At 39.6% G+C, this 15,967-nt stretch overlaps 1 protein-coding gene across 1 annotated transcript in view; it reads right to left on the bottom strand.

The window, feature by feature from the left end:
• Positions 1–349: 349 nt before the first annotated feature.
• The window catches only part of LOC142436625 (thyrotropin-releasing hormone-degrading ectoenzyme-like), a 157,708-nt gene continuing 142,090 nt past the window's right edge, over positions 350–15,967 (bottom strand). Inside the window, exon 3 of the transcript XR_012782031.1 lies at positions 350–3,954. The gene's annotated coding sequence lies outside the window, so the exon portion shown is untranslated. The remainder of the gene's footprint in view (positions 3,955–15,967) is intronic.

Below are 15,967 nucleotides of genomic sequence, written 5' to 3' on the forward strand. Positions count from 1 at the left end.
AAAAGTCTCTTTCTTTATTTAGACACATATATAAATTTTACTGCTTTTGCAACTATCTACCTTAACATCTTAAAAATTTTACCAGTCTCAGTACAGATAACTAAATATCACGCCTGAGTGTGTTCACTTAAGAAAGGAGTGCACATTTATTATTTTTACTCCAAACCCTTTTCATTGTCTTCAAAAGAATTTTAGAAACACATGCATGAAAGATACATTGCATATTAACTTTGATTCTACTATATCCTGAAGGGCACAAAAAGACTAATAAATAGAAAACTTTAATATTTTTGTGAAGTTTAAAGTAATATCTTCATTATATTTCTAACACTTCACACATGACATCCACCATAAAGATTCACTTTCTAGGCTCACTATATAAAACAAAAACACAAAATACAACAGCATTATATCAGCCCAAATAAATCAACTGCCATCAAAAAATGAGGATCAGTACATTTTCTTTATTGTGATCATTTATTTGTAGGGTTTTTTAATCTTAAATTTCAAATGACTGATATGTTTGACAACATATATATAAAAGATGACACTGGGTACAGATCCTCAATTTTTATATCCTCTAGCTTTGAAAAATAGAATTCATTCTGAAACATGTTATGTTCTCTCTAAGATTGTTGCATTAAAGACATCCCTTGCCTACTCTGACCTCACTTCACCCGCACTTCGCAGGGGTAAATCCATTGCCATGTGGGGAAGAACTCTATTCTTCCTATGGCCAAGTTCTGAAGCAGGGGCGTTACATGCCTAAGCGTGAGCCTTAGTGAACTTAAACTTTTAAGAAAGATTGAACCAATAAAAATAAAAATAGACAGCACATATTATAAAGTCTCCGGGTAGCTCAAATAGTTAAAATCTTGAGTGCTAGCCAAAAGGCTGCTGGTTAGAACCCACCCAAAGCTATTTTGGAAGAGAAACCTAGCACTCTCGTTCTGAACTCTTAAATATCTTAAAAAATTTAAAAGGGTTTTTAACTCTGAAAATATGCAGTAGCCATGCACCAAAACTGTCTTGATAGCAACTAACAATAAAAATACTGTATTAGTTCGGGTAGACTAGAGAAACATATTCACAAACATGTATATGTATATAAGAGACAGGTTTCTGTACAAGAGCAATTGAACATGGAGAAAACATCCCAGCCCAGTCCAGATCAAGTCCGTAGTCTGATATAAGCCCATATGTCTGATATCAATCTATAAAGTCCTCTTCAGAATCACGAAACACATGCAATGAAGCCAAATGCAGGATGATCACAAGCCAGTGGGTAGAAAGTCTCCGGGTCCAGTGGCGTTGTAAGCATCTCAGCGCTGGCAGGGGTTTCTCTGTGGCTTCTCCAGCTTCCGAGGTCTGGTTGTGTCCATGTAACTTGTCTTCTGCAATGTCTCCCAGGGAATGGGAGAGAGAGAGGTGTCTTCCAGCTCTCCAAGGAGGAAGTACCAGATTTCCCAGAATTCTCAGGAGAAGCCCATGCCCACACAGAAGTCTCATTGGCTATCTCCAGATTGACAACCTAGACTTAACCCGTACACTCTCAATCCTTAAATTGACACCAGATTAGGTGACTACCACAAACACATATTAAAATACTTACAACCTACAAAAAGAAAATCAAAAACCAAACTCACTGCAATTGAGTCACTTCTGACTCACGGCAACTCTGTAAGACAGGGTAGCACTGCCCCTGTGAGTCTCCGGGTCTGTAACTCTTCATGGGAGTAGAAAGCCTCATCTCCCTCTCCAGGAGGGGCTGGTAGTTTTCAACTACCCAACGTGTAATCACTACACCACAGGGCTCCTTGAAACATACCATGGACACAGTAAATCTGTGAACTTGGAAACATTCCCATTTATAGATTTAAATATCTGAATGCCAGAGATCTCACAGACACTGAGTAGCAGACCTGAAATTTAAATCCAGTTCCCTGAGTCAGCAGTATAGAATCAGTCATTATGCTTTACTACCGCTCTTCTTAATTTTCAGCATTATTCAAAGTGGTGAGAAAAATGGGTTTATCGATCCTGAAGTTTCCAGATATTATTCATTCCAGGTGAGAATGTTAAATAAATTAGACAAAAGTATCAACATAAGTCTTTAGATGAATATGCAATATTGATTTTTAATATACTGTACATAAATATGTTTAATATGGTACATACAAATAAATTAATTTACCCATACATATAATTTAAACTTTTCAAAAGTTATATAGAAACAAATATAGTCATTTATCATATACAAATAATATAGCATATGATTATAATTTTGATACATATGTATACTCAATTAATGTGGGTACCATTATATATATTTATAGACAAATTGATTATCTTAATAAAAACTAAATGTACCAGTTATTTTTAATGTGACAGTTGAGTTTTATTTTTAAGCATATATAGAAATGTAGAAAGAAAATACATCCCTGATTATAACCTCTTAGTTTAAAGAAACTATAGGTTTTTGTGTTGTTGAATGAAGGAGGCAATCAAGTAGAGTCCGTGGCCAAATCCACATGCCTACCTGTTTTTGTGTAAAATTTTACTGGGACGCCTATCCTCATTCACTTATAAATTATTTATGGCTGCTTTCTTGCCACCTCTACGAAGTTGAGTAGTTGTCGATGTCATGTTATGGCTCCCAAACTGTAAAATATTTATCTAGTGTCTGATCTGTTACAGTGAATGTCCTCTAATCACTATCATATTGATTTTGGAGATTTATTTCCTTGATTGAAATTTATTCTTATAAATTGTCTCAATACAGATGCCAGGAAAGGGTAAGGTAGTTTAACAGATATTAAGATGATAACCCAATTAAATCTCTTAAATGATTAAATAATTAATATAAAGTGAAACTGTGAAAGGGAAGCCTTATACACTTTATGGCTGTCATATCTACATTTGGGCCATATAGTCTTTGACAATCCCTCAAATCTCAGCAAGTAGCACTGAATGTGACCCAAGTCCATGCATAAGTATAGAAGTATAACCAAACTTCTGCTACAACTACAGAGTGTTGGTTTCGTCCACTGGAGAAGTTTGGCTCACCAGGATTCATACCACTCACTATCTAGTTTTATTAATATTAATAAAAACTTGCAGGGTCTATCTAAATGTACTTAAGCTAAATGATCCTAAACATTATAAACCTACCAATTATTTTACAGTCAAGTGAATGTTTTTCCAGTCTGTAAAATAGAAGAAAATGCTAAACAATTTAAAAGCTAAAAAACATGCTATTCTATCTTATTGAAGAGATACTTTAGGTCATTCATGAATTATTTCTCATAAGGAGACTAAACCCATAGGAGAAAATAAAGCCAATAAAGAATAAATCTAAACTATAAACCATTAAAATTCCTCCAGTTGAAAAATGGCATTTGGAACTCACTCCTTCTTTCAAAATTAGACTCCCTAAAGCTTTAGAGATGCCCCAGGGGCATCATTTACGACTGCCATATTGGATCCGCTCTGCTTATGTATGGCAACCTCCCATGCAGGCCACCTCTCTTTTTTACACTTCAGTCTGTTTTACATTTACATGTGCTGCAGCTGCATCACAGTTCTCAAAGATCGTGAAAGAGGTTGTAAGGCTAAAACTGACGTAGTAATATATTTTCCATTTGAAAATCATAATGTTTCAATCTCAATCTCAGATACTGCAGTGGTACAGTCAATCAAGTAAAAATGTAGTTTGCAAAAATCTTATTTTATAAATATAATTCACTCCAATATGGATTTCAACTCAATCTGAAAAAAGAAACAAAAACCCCAAGTGCTTAAAATTGGATCAATACATAACATCATGTGAAACAGAGAGAAGATTGAAGTGCTCAAGAACAGAATGCTCCTCAGCAGCGAAGATGGTGAGACATCTCACATACTCTGGACATGTTACCTGGAGAGACTGGCCCCTGGAAAAGGGCTTCATGTTTGCTAAAGAAGAAGGAAGCACAAAAATATTACTACCCTCATCAAGATGGATTGACCCTGGCTTCAACATTAAGCTCAAGATAACAAAAACTGATAGGAGGATGTAGCTAGGCAGTGTTTCCTTCTGCTCTCTCTATAAAGAAAGTTATGCGTCTGGGTTGTATCCTCTTACCATACTTGTTTAATATATATGCTGTGAAAATCATGAGAGGCTGGCTTATAAGGAGAAGAATGTGGCATGAGAATTGGAGGAAGGCTTATTAACCCCTGCGATAAGTAGAGGAAGGCTTCGAGCACCTGCAACATGCAGATGGCACAACCTAGATTGCTGGAAATGAGGAGGACTTGAAGTATTTGCTGTTGATGATCAAGAACTGCAGTCTATGGTATGGATTACAACTCAATGTCAAGAAGACCAAGATCCTGACAACTGAACTGACGGGTATCAACATGGTAAATGTAGAAACTGAAGTTGCCAAGGATTCCATCTTGCTTGGATCCACAATCGCTACTCATGGAAGCAACTGATGCATTGCATTTGGTAAATCTGCTGCACGAGACCTCTTTAGAGTCTTGAAAAGCGGGGTGTTACCTTGAGGACTAAAGTGTGCCTGACCCATGCAATGGTATTTTTAATTGCCTCATATGCATGTGAAAGTTGGATATGCAATAAGGAAGGCCAAAAAAGAATTGATCCATTTGAACTGTGGTGCTGGTCAAGAATATTGAAAGTACTTGGACTGCCCAAAGGAGAAATAAATATCTGTTGAGGAAGAAATATGGCCAAGAGTGGTCCTTAGAGGCAAGGAAGGAGAGACTTCATCTTACATATTTGTACATATTATCAAAAGAAACAAGTCCCTTGAGAATGACACCAAACTTGGTTAAGTGGAGGAGCATCAATATAAAAGGAAAGTCTTTAGGGAGATGGACGGACACTGTGGCTGAAACAATGGGCTCAAGGGTAGGAACTATTGTGCAGATGGCACAGGGCCGTGCGGTGTAGCATTCTGATGTGTATAGTGGTCACTATGGGTGGTCACTGACTCCATGTACCTAACAGCATACTTGCACTCTCTCTGAGTTAGTGTCAACTTAATGACTCCTAATGATGACAGCATCGATCACTATTTAGAAGACTGTACCTTTGTTATTAACTGGAAAAATATTTCAATTTATTTTTCTTGTGATAATTTCCTCATATCCATCCCAGTTTAATTTTAATATGGTTTGAGAGACAATCCCCTCTGAGATTACAAAAAATAAAAAGTAAACAAAGTATACCTCACTCAGGTGAGAGAGGGACATCTGCTTTTCGCTCCACAAGATTGGGAGTGAATATTCCATGGTTTACAACAAAGATCTTTGTTACTCTTCTTTATTGTATCAGATCAGACAGCCTAAATGCTGAAGGTAAAGGAAAGCCATGATCATGGTCATTCGAAGCCCCTAAACCGCAGAAAGGATCATCAATCAACAAGTAGTCCCTGTCTTTTTTCTGAGAAGCTCAGAACTGGATAAAGAATGCTTAAAATAACACTGGGAAAAGGGAGACAAAAAATATATTTTGACTATTTCTCTCTTAGAGAGCTTTCTGCCTTTATTGGCTTTTAGAAGGGTAACCTTAATTTACATAACGACCCCTCAGTCTCAGTTTCTTGTAATGAAGCTATTTTGAAAAACCTACTGATCTCAATATAAGCTATTTTAGCTCTCAAGTTTATAGGAATGGTCACCTTTCTTTTCAAATTGCCTGATTGGCAGTGCTTCTGTCAGCAGTACTCCCCAGCCTAGACTTTAATGAAATGTTGCGCTTGTCCTCTGAGGCTTAGGATAGCTATTTGGTTATAATTAACTCCGGATTGACCAAAGGCCAGTGAAAGAACAATTTACTCTAAGAAAAGATTATTACAACCATTATTTTGTTCCAAGTACAGCTGCTCTGTTTGGACAAAACTGAAAATACAAATGACTTATCCCACTATGTTAATTTCAAACAACCACGAGGGAATAAGGAAGCATGAAAAGATTGCGCCCCTTCACTGTAGCTATGCAGAAGTGTAAGCTACAAGGGAAAGAAGAAAGAGCATCGTTTTTCAAACTAGTTGCCACCAAATTACACTAAAAAGCAGTTCAGAGAAAGAGGCACCCAACTTCCTTTTTTCCAGATGTAATGCAGCAAACTGTGGTGGGTCTCCTCTCAAAATCCATCCAAAATAAGTTCACTCTGTCAACCTCTACTGCTAGCACTCTTGTAGAAAATTCCATTCTTTCTCAGATTAATGCAGGAGCCTCTCAGCTTCTGCCCTTGATTCTCCTCTATCCCCCAAAGCCATATTATATGAAGCAGCTAAAAACTGAAACTCACTGCTATTGAGTCTATGCTGATTCACAATGACCCTAGAAAACACAGTAGAACTGCCCCTGCGAGTTTCTGAGACTGGACCTATTTATGGGAGTAGAAAGCCCTATATTTCTCAAACCAAGTTTCTAGTGGTTTTGAACTGCTGACCTAGCAATTAGGCAGCCCAATGCGTAACAACCATGCTATCAGGGTTATTTAAGTGACCACTTAATATTAACTCAAAGCAGAGTTCAATTGCTCCTCTGCTCAAAATGAAAGTGAGCCTTTCATTAACCATGGAAGATCTTTGATTGTCAGCAACAGTTAGTTTACAAATCCTACTCTCAGGTCCATGCAGTCTGACCCGGTCCCCCGACTTTTCTCCAAGGAGTCAGACAATGTTCTCCTTCAGGCTTCTCTCAGGTGCCATTGAGTCCATGTCAATTCACAGTAATGCCATGTGACCAAGTAAAATTACCCTATAGAGCAGCGGTTCTCAACACATTTCCAATGGTCTTAGGAACCGAGACCCTTCTCTATCTGTCTCCAGGCAGGTCCGCCCACATGCAGATACACCCACATACAAGTACTGGGCATGAAGACTGTTACCCATGCTACACCATGCTTCAAGACCAAATTTCTTTTATTTGTCATTAAAAATAAATATTTCACAATATATAATTACTACAGTGATTATCCCTATGCTTTAAATATGTTCAATTTGTTTAACAATGAAAATACATCCTGTATATAAGATATTTACATTATGATTCATAACAGTATCAAAATTACAGTTATGAAGTAGCAACAAAAATAATTTTATGGTTGGGGGTCTGTATCAAACATGAGGACCTGTATTAAAGGGTCATGGCATTAGAAAGATCGAGAACCCCTGCACTAGAATGATCTTAGCTGCAATCAAATGATCTCCAGTTTTTGCTTCTACCGAATGAATGGGTGGGTTCCATCTGCCAACCAGTTGGTAGGGAGCTGAATAATGAACCATTTCACCATTAGGCCTTTGAGATAGCATCAATGAATATGGTCCTTTGGCCACAATCCTTACATGATGTACTAAAACTGCTGGCCTCTGCGCTGCTGGCTCGAATTCCATTTTGGAGAGAGCTCTCTACTGCACTGACAGTAGATTAGGGGGATGAAGTCTCCACTGCAGCAGAGGGGGTGAACCAAGCCAGCACCCTGTTTCCTTGGGGCTATGGTCTGCTGAAAGATTAAACACCACACCTCAAAATCATTTTCTCTATATAAGAGACACTTCAAAAGCAGGAGCAGAGAGAGAAGTCCCAGGATCACCCATCAAAAGAACAACTACCAAAGGAGTATGTTTGAAATCCCTTTCTAAAGTAGCACAAGCCAAGAGCAAAGACACCAGATACACCAGAAGATATGATGTAGACACCATGGGACTTAGCAAAGAAACCAACCCAACATCAGAGGCTGAAGCAGAGAGATCATGAGAGAGAGAGCAGACACTGAGACTGCGAGGCAGAGCAGCAGGTCAGCTTCTTGGCCGCAAGAGCCAGAGGCCAAGAGATCATGTGGCGAGAGGCTGATACTATAGAGAGAGCTGGCTATTGGCTATGAAGATGCTGCTGTGGACCAATGACCATAACTGTATTGTTTGCTGATCCTGACTTGGGATTACCTCCCAATTCCCCTAATACACAATTGTGGGTCCTATGTGTGACTTCTGCCTCAGCATGAAACGCAGCATGAACGTAGAGTGTCATGGCAGGAATGGTCCGTGTCAGCATAGGATAGAGAAGGACGGAAGGTCGAGGCATGGCTGACGTCTGCCTCATGTCAACAGGCAGGCCAGGGGTCAGGTGGGACCTCCTCCATGCCTTTTGAGCAGCTTTCTCTCCTGACCACACACCTTGTTTAAAACTACAGCCCGACCTGCCAACATTTTATTTTTCGTATATAAGTTATCACTTTCTAACATCATAAATGTTTTGTTTTCGACCTGTCTTTTCCCATTAAAAAGTATGCTCCAGGAGAACAGGAATATCTGTTTCATTAACTGCTGATTTTCCACCAGTTGGCAGAATAGTATCTAGTAAACAGCCAATAAACATATGTCAAATCCATTAATTAATGTGGTTCTAATGCCCAAGAAAAGCGAGATTCTGCATTTTCAGAAGAAAAAAGCATTTCATGCAAAACCACCCTTCTTAACAGTTCCACCCTCACACTGCTCTGATGGTAAACAAAGCTCAATGCACTTGCCCCCAGTCTTCACAGCAAACTCTACTTGGGGGCCCTAATGGCAGGGCTGTTGCAAATAGAGATACCACATCTTTAGTCTCGTTGACATCTTATTTACCGAAAAGGCACAGCTTTGACAATTATGAGGAAAACCGTCATCATTTTCTCAAACAAGATGAACCACGAGAACTAGATGGTAGCCAGCTACCATTACTGAACATCTTGACCAAAGCTTCTGTGGAATAACTGGACCAAACGGGAGAAAAGTGTGTACCAGCGTTTCAAATGCTCATAGGCTTCACACTACCTGGAGCCCTTGAAACTGCATGAGATCAAGCTGACCAAAGCAACATGAAATATTAACTAGAAACCTCAGGGGCAAAACGTTCAAGTTCCTGGAGGGGAATGACTCGGCAAAGGAGAATGAGGAAGGTTGCAGACCTGGGGTATGTACTCACTAGCATTGAGGTCAACATGGGGAATTGGTATATACTTTCAACAACAGTAAAAGAAAAGGTTTGCTTCTTATCTTCCACATAATACAAAGGGTTAAAATGGAAGATGGGAAAACACTGAAAGATTTGTTAAGTACCTCCCTTGGGTCAGGCACGGCACTCGGCAGTGGAAATCGAGCTGCAAACAAGAAAATAAAACCATCTCTTCTTGTATCGCCTATCTTGAGGTCACATTCCTAACACCCAAAACCAAACTCTTAAAAAAACACAGAGTGAAAACCCCTAAAGTCATATATAATTGGCCCCTTCTGATCTCATCTCTTGCTACCCCTTTCCCCACTGACTTTAGTCCAACCTCACTGGCCTTGTTGCTGTTAATCAGACTAAAACATTGCACACCTCAAAGCCTTGGCAATGGATCTTCCCTCCGACTAAGACACTCTTCTCCCCGCCGTCCAAGTGCCTGCTGTGGGACAAGGGCTAGAGACCAAGATTTAATAAGGGAAATGATAACCTTAATGCTGCATGAAATGAGGGAAAGGGAGAGGAGTAAAACAAAGAAGGAAGATAAGGAGTGACCGCAAGGCTATAATATAAAAAGCGGAAGTCAGAAAACACAACTCTGAAAAACAGATTATTTTAAGTACGCATACATCTGAAGGAAGGGGGGCTTTAGGCTGAAAGAAGGGCAAGTGAAAACACCCAAGTAAGGAGCCTGCGTAGTGCTTGTAAGAAACAGTAGGCTGGCAGTGTAACCAGAACAGGTGTGCACAAGGAGGAGAGGAATCGGAGACGAGGATGGAGCGGCAGCCACACCATCCAGGGTCTTGAAACACCAAAGAATCCCTGAATGGGCACTAGGTGCCAAGGCAAGGTGTGAACTGGAGAGCAGCAGCAGCAGCTAAATCTAACATCTGTCCAACAGAATCTTAAAATTCAGGACATATCACATTCACATACCACTTAACATCAGAATCCATTTCAGTTAAAAGGTGCACAAAGACAAAGAAAGCACGGCGAGTCAGATAACAGTATGAGCTGTTACAATGGTAAATGGCTAGAAGTGATCAGATTTCCAAGATATTTATAATATAGAACCAAAAAGATGCATTATGACTTGGGTGTGTGACATGAGAGACAAAGAGTTTAAATCTAAGGTTGCTACTTTGTTTGTGTGTTTTCTAAACAATGTAGGGGTTCTCTAGCTAGCACACTTCAGTGCTTGGCTCCTAGCTGAGAAGCTAACGATTCATTTCCCCTCAGAGATACCAGCGAAGACAGGGCTAGCGATCTACTTCCAAAAGTTCACAACAACGAAAAGCAAACGGAGTCGTATTCTAGTCTACACACACACAGGACCACCGTGAGAATGAATCACCAGACAGCAGCCAGCAAGAACACCAAACAACTTTTGGAGGAATGGATCTGCCCTGTTCTGAGATAGGCAAAACTTCAGAAGGAAAAAGAAAGTGATTTACAATGTGTACCTCAAATTTGAACATGGTAATTTTCATATACGCTTTAGACACTCAAACAGATGCCAAATAGTACAAAGTAGACATCTGAAATTGAGAGCGAACTCAATTGGAAAGATCAAATTTGGGAGTTGTTAGCTATCAGCAGATAGTAATTAAAGAAGCTAGGTGAAGTCAATAAGTGACTAAAGTTGGTAGTTAAGAAAAGAGCTACGCAACTTGAGACCCGGACACTTCGAGAGAAAATGTGAAGAGAGACGGAAAGGAAAGTAAATACATAGGAAGAGAATTCCCAATGAGCAGCAGGAGGGATGGCGGGCAGGGAAGAGAAATGTGTTGTCTGAAAAGACAAGTGAAAAAAAAGTATCTTAAGGAGTTGAGAGAACAACTGTGTCAGAATCTGCTGGCAGTTCAAGATGAAAACTGGGAATTGACCACTGAAGTTCACAATGGAGAGGCATTCTTGCACTTGACAAGCACAGTTTTAGTGGCGTGTAGGGGGCAAAAGCCTGGTGTTAAGTGCATTCAAAAGACAAAGGAGAGAGAAAAATTGGAGTCAGTACAGACAGCTAACCTCTTAAAGCAGTTTGGCTATAAAAGTAAGGAGAGAAATTGTCCAGTGGCTGGAATGAGTGGGAGTGGAAGTGTGTGGGTCTGTGTGTTTAAGTGAAGAGAAACAGTTCCCCATTTTTAGTGCCAACAGAAAAGGACCCAATAAAAGGGGAAAATCAAGGATTTAGGGCAGGGACAGAACTCCGAGAGATGTCTGGGAGCAGAGGAGCGAGGCTGGGCTCGGGTGATCCTGAGAGAAGGTCCCATCACTGGCGTGGCATCATTAAAGCCATGGGAATAGGGGGGGGGGGGGGAAGAATACAGAGCATGAGACTTTAGCAATGATTCAAGTCAACATAGTGGAGCCAGTCCGTTCTCTCACTTCACTGCAGAGCTGTCAGGACCGGATACTGCTGCTGGAGTCTGTAAACAACGCCTTGGGGGGCTCCTTACAAACACACCCGAGCAAGTTAAGCACTTTCTGAAATTGCATGTAGTTTCAGGAGGAGAAGCACTCTTTCACAAGACTAATACTAAATTAATGAAAATATGTTTGGGCACAAACCCAACGTTGTAAAGGCCAGACACTCTTAAAAACGAACGCATAGGGGAGGGTGGTAAGCAAACTGAACATCAAACAATGCTGGCAAGCTGCACAGTCATAAAAATCAACTAGGTTTTAGGTTCCTAATGGAAGAGACCATTTATTATCATCGCTGAGGACAACGTTATTTGGTCACTACTCAATAAATACTAGTTGAATTAGTTAATTCAATTCTGTTGTGTTGCATTACATGCTCCTCTCAATGAACTCATGGTTTGCTGGTTTATAGCCGTAATAATCTCATGCAGCGTCCCCACTAAAATGCATTGTTTTCATTGATTTCTCTCATTGTCACAGTGCTATTTTTTGGCTTTGCATTTTTAGTGTAGTCTTGGAAATGTACACTATGCGGTAAATGCAAAATATCTTAACAAGGACTGCTAAATGATCATATTATAATTAATGAAGGGAAAATTGCCTTGCTGGATTGTTGTAAAATGGCTGATAAATCCTGAAGTGACTTGGATTTGGTATTGTTTTAGCATAAGGCAGTGGGGGTAGGAAACGCATAAAAATATTTGCCATTGAAATTAATGGGAACTGACTTTCTTTTTCCTTAGAAAAATCACCCTATGAAGGACTTTGACGAAATAAATTAGCTCCATGAGGCAGGAGGCGTCTACATTTACTTGATTCCAAATGGGGAGCAAGGATAGTCATTTGCACAAAAGTATTTCCCGGTGGTACTTAGAAAACTGAAACGAGATGGACTGCCTCACCTGTTTCCCTGAGAGCCCACCGAGACAGCTTATGTTAGTTTCCACCAATAACCCACTAGATTAAATAGCTCTATTGTAAGTTTGAAGAGCTCTAGTTGAAATAAAGTGTTTTGAGGATGAAGTCAGAATTAGACTAGGCTATACAGACCTCCCAGAAATTTTATTCCCCCCGACAAAAAAAGTGTTACTTGATCAACTTAAGAAAACACACACCCCCATATACTCAAATATAAGCCGACCCGAATATCAGCTGAGGCACATAATTTTATCATAAAAACTGCATTAAAAATGTGCTGACATATTATTATATCTGCAGGTCCACCTAGATAAGATAGGCGGGACAAACAATGTAAGAAGAAAATAACGGGACCAAAGGTCCCAGAGGGAAATGAGAGTGTGAGAGGTGGGGGAAAGGAGGAGGTATTGGCCAACTCAGGGACAAGGGAACAAGGAGTGGTTCAAAACCAGTGCCAGGGAGGGGATGGGAGGACTGGTAGGGAGTGACCAAGGGCAAGGTACTGAGAGGAATTACTGAAACCAGAAAGAAGGCTGAACATGGTAGTGGGACAGGAGGAAGGCGTAAGGAAATAGAGGGAAGGAGTAGGAGGAAAAGGGCATACCCAGAAGCCTAAATACAGACATGTACATATGTAAATATATTTATGATTATGGGGGAAATAGACCTATGTGCATATATTTATAGGTTTAGTAGTAAGGTAGCAGGTGGACATTTGGCCTCCTCACGTGCATTCCCTTAATACAAGAGCACCTTGCTCAGCTAAATGGTCATTTCATGATTCCCACCTTCCCAGCATGATCGCTAAAGATAGACGTATGCATAAGCAAATGTGGTGGGAAAAGCTGATGGTGCCTGGCTATCAAAAGATATAGCATCTGGGGTCTTAAAGGCTAGAAGACAAATAAGCGGTCATCTAGCTCGGAAGCCACAAAGCCCACAGAGAAGAAGCACACAAGCCTATGTGAACACGAGGTATTGAAGGGATCAGGTAGCAGACACCAAAGAACAAAAACCATCATTGTGTGATCACCTTCCCCACATAAACGCTGAAGATGAATGTGTGCATAAGCAAGTGTGGTGAAGAAGGCTGATGGTGTCCGGCTATTGAGAGATATAGTGTCTGGGGTCTTAAAGACTTGAAAGTAAACTAGCGGCCATCTAGCCCAGAAGCAACAAAGCCCACATGGAAGCAGCACACCAACATGTGTGATCATGCAGGGCCGAGGGGACCAGGTTTCAAGCAACAAAGACAGGTGGGGAAAAAATCATATCATTGTGAAGGAGAGGAGCATGTGACGGGGACCCAATGCCCATCTGAGGACAACTGGACATCCCTTGCAGAGGGGTAGTGGGGAGGAGATGAGTCACTCAGTGTTCACTGTAGCAATAATGAAACTTTCCTCTAGTTCTTAAATGCTCCCTCTTCCCAACTATCATGAGCCAAATTCTACCTTGCAGACCTGGTTAGACCAGAGGATGCACAGTGGTACAGATGGGATCTGGAAACACAGGGAATCCAGGACAGATGAACCCCTCAGGACCATTGGTGAGAGTGGCCATACCAGGAGGGATGGGGGTTAAAAACGGGGAACCGATCACAAGGATCTACATATAACTTCCTCCCTGGGGGATGGGCAACAGAAGAGTGGGTGAAGGGAGACACTGGGCAGTGTAAGATAGGATAAAATAATAATTTATAAATTATTAAGGGTTCATGAGGGAGAGGGGGGCAGGGAGGGATTGGGAGGGAAAAAAGGAAAATGAGTTGCTGATTCCAGGAACCCAAATGGAAAGCGAATTTTGAGAATGATGAAGGCAACGAATGTATAAGTGTGCTTTGCACAATTGATGTATGTATGGATTGTGATAAGAGTTATATGAGCCCCAATAAAATTATTTTTTTTAATGTGCTGAAAAACTCGGCTTATACACAAGTATATATGGTAAATGGTATTCAGTATTTGTACATTCCAATAGCTAAGCAAAAGCAGAAAAAATATATACAGAGGAAGAAAAAACACACTGAAAGGATCACAAATAATCACTATAATATGCATAATCAAGTATTATAAATCTATTACCTCCAATTAAAAACAACAATACAGCCACTGATACAGGGAGAAGACCCAATCACAGAGTAAGTATGGAACTGTAACCACGCTACCGGATGAGAGACAGTAAGCGTGCCCACCTTCAAGGAGAAGGACTGTCGTTGTCATCAGTGCTGTCAGCATGAAGACATAGATACATCTGTGACAACTTGAGAAACTACACAAGCTAACCTCTCTCATTTACAAAAATTCAAAAGGTACTATATCTCATAATTTGTCTATTATAGGAAAGTAAATCGATCAACATACTATATAAAACCAAATGTATAAAGTGAAATCTATGAGCTTTCCCTAGTACACAACATGAAAACTGATCTCCCATCTACTTCTATCTCGTCTTCTCATTCAACTCCCCTCTCTTTTTCTGGACTTAAGTAAAATGAAGGCTGCTTTTAATAGGTATTTCATGTTCTGGATATATAGTACAATGAGTCACTGTTCATAGCCTGGCTAGCAGGTAATTGTACCGTACATTTGTACCGTACACGTTGGTACTTAATTACATCCCATATTGTGTAAGTCTCTAATTCACACATTCCTATAAATATCTCATTGCTTCCTCATCAAAACCACAATCTCCCTGAAGGCAGATATTCTTGTTACAAAATACCAGTTCCTCCTCTAAGATGGCACCTCTGTGCCAGGTGGGTAATGGATCTTCATAAAAGCATAAAGTGTTGAAAAGAAGTAATCGAGCATACGCTTTAGAGAACTTCTTGATATACAGATTTTGAGCAGTACCAAAAGGAAACTGAAAACTATCAGTCTATAATTAATTGAAATTTAAACAGGGTGAATAACAAAATATTCCAATAAAATTCTGACTCATTTTATCTATCACTGAATTAATTATGAAATGTCCATGAAGAAATCACACTTGAAATACTCAAATATATCTTCGGAGATAAAATCAGGAGCTATCATATGTGCACTTTTAGCTAGTTAAGTTTCCAGTTTTTCTATAAAGAACATGTATTGCCTTTAAGGAACTAAAACAACAATAACAACAAAGGAAAAAGTCTTGTATTATTCCTGAGAACAGATCATGGAGTTTGAAATTCCAGATCCAAGTGTGTAATCTGAGTACTTTACTTCATCACCAAATGCCTAGTTTTCTTCATCTGGAAAATGAGAATATAAGAGGGACTATCTCCTAAGGCCATAGTAAAACACTAAATGGGTCAAAATGTTCCATGTCCTAAGGAGTGACTCATATATAGTAAAAGTGATATAAGTATTTGTTGTTGTTATTTTTAGTATGTCTTTGGGATAGGAGGAAAGAGGACAATTTCATTCTTCAAATTTCTACAACACATCCTTTTAAGAAGCACTCCATGCCTCTGAGGGTTCTCATGAAGATAAAATATAAATAAGATAGCTTGCTGTATTGTATCAAGTAGATGATACACTTTTAATTATAATTGAACAGCTAGAAATAGAAAAGATCTGCCAATCTCATATAAATAGATTACCTACAGATAGGTTAATTATCAAATTTAGAGATTTAA

This window comes from Tenrec ecaudatus, unplaced genomic scaffold (assembly GCF_050624435.1).
Source record: "Tenrec ecaudatus isolate mTenEca1 unplaced genomic scaffold, mTenEca1.hap1 Scaffold_499, whole genome shotgun sequence".
NCBI lineage: Eukaryota > Metazoa > Chordata > Mammalia > Afrosoricida > Tenrecidae > Tenrec > Tenrec ecaudatus.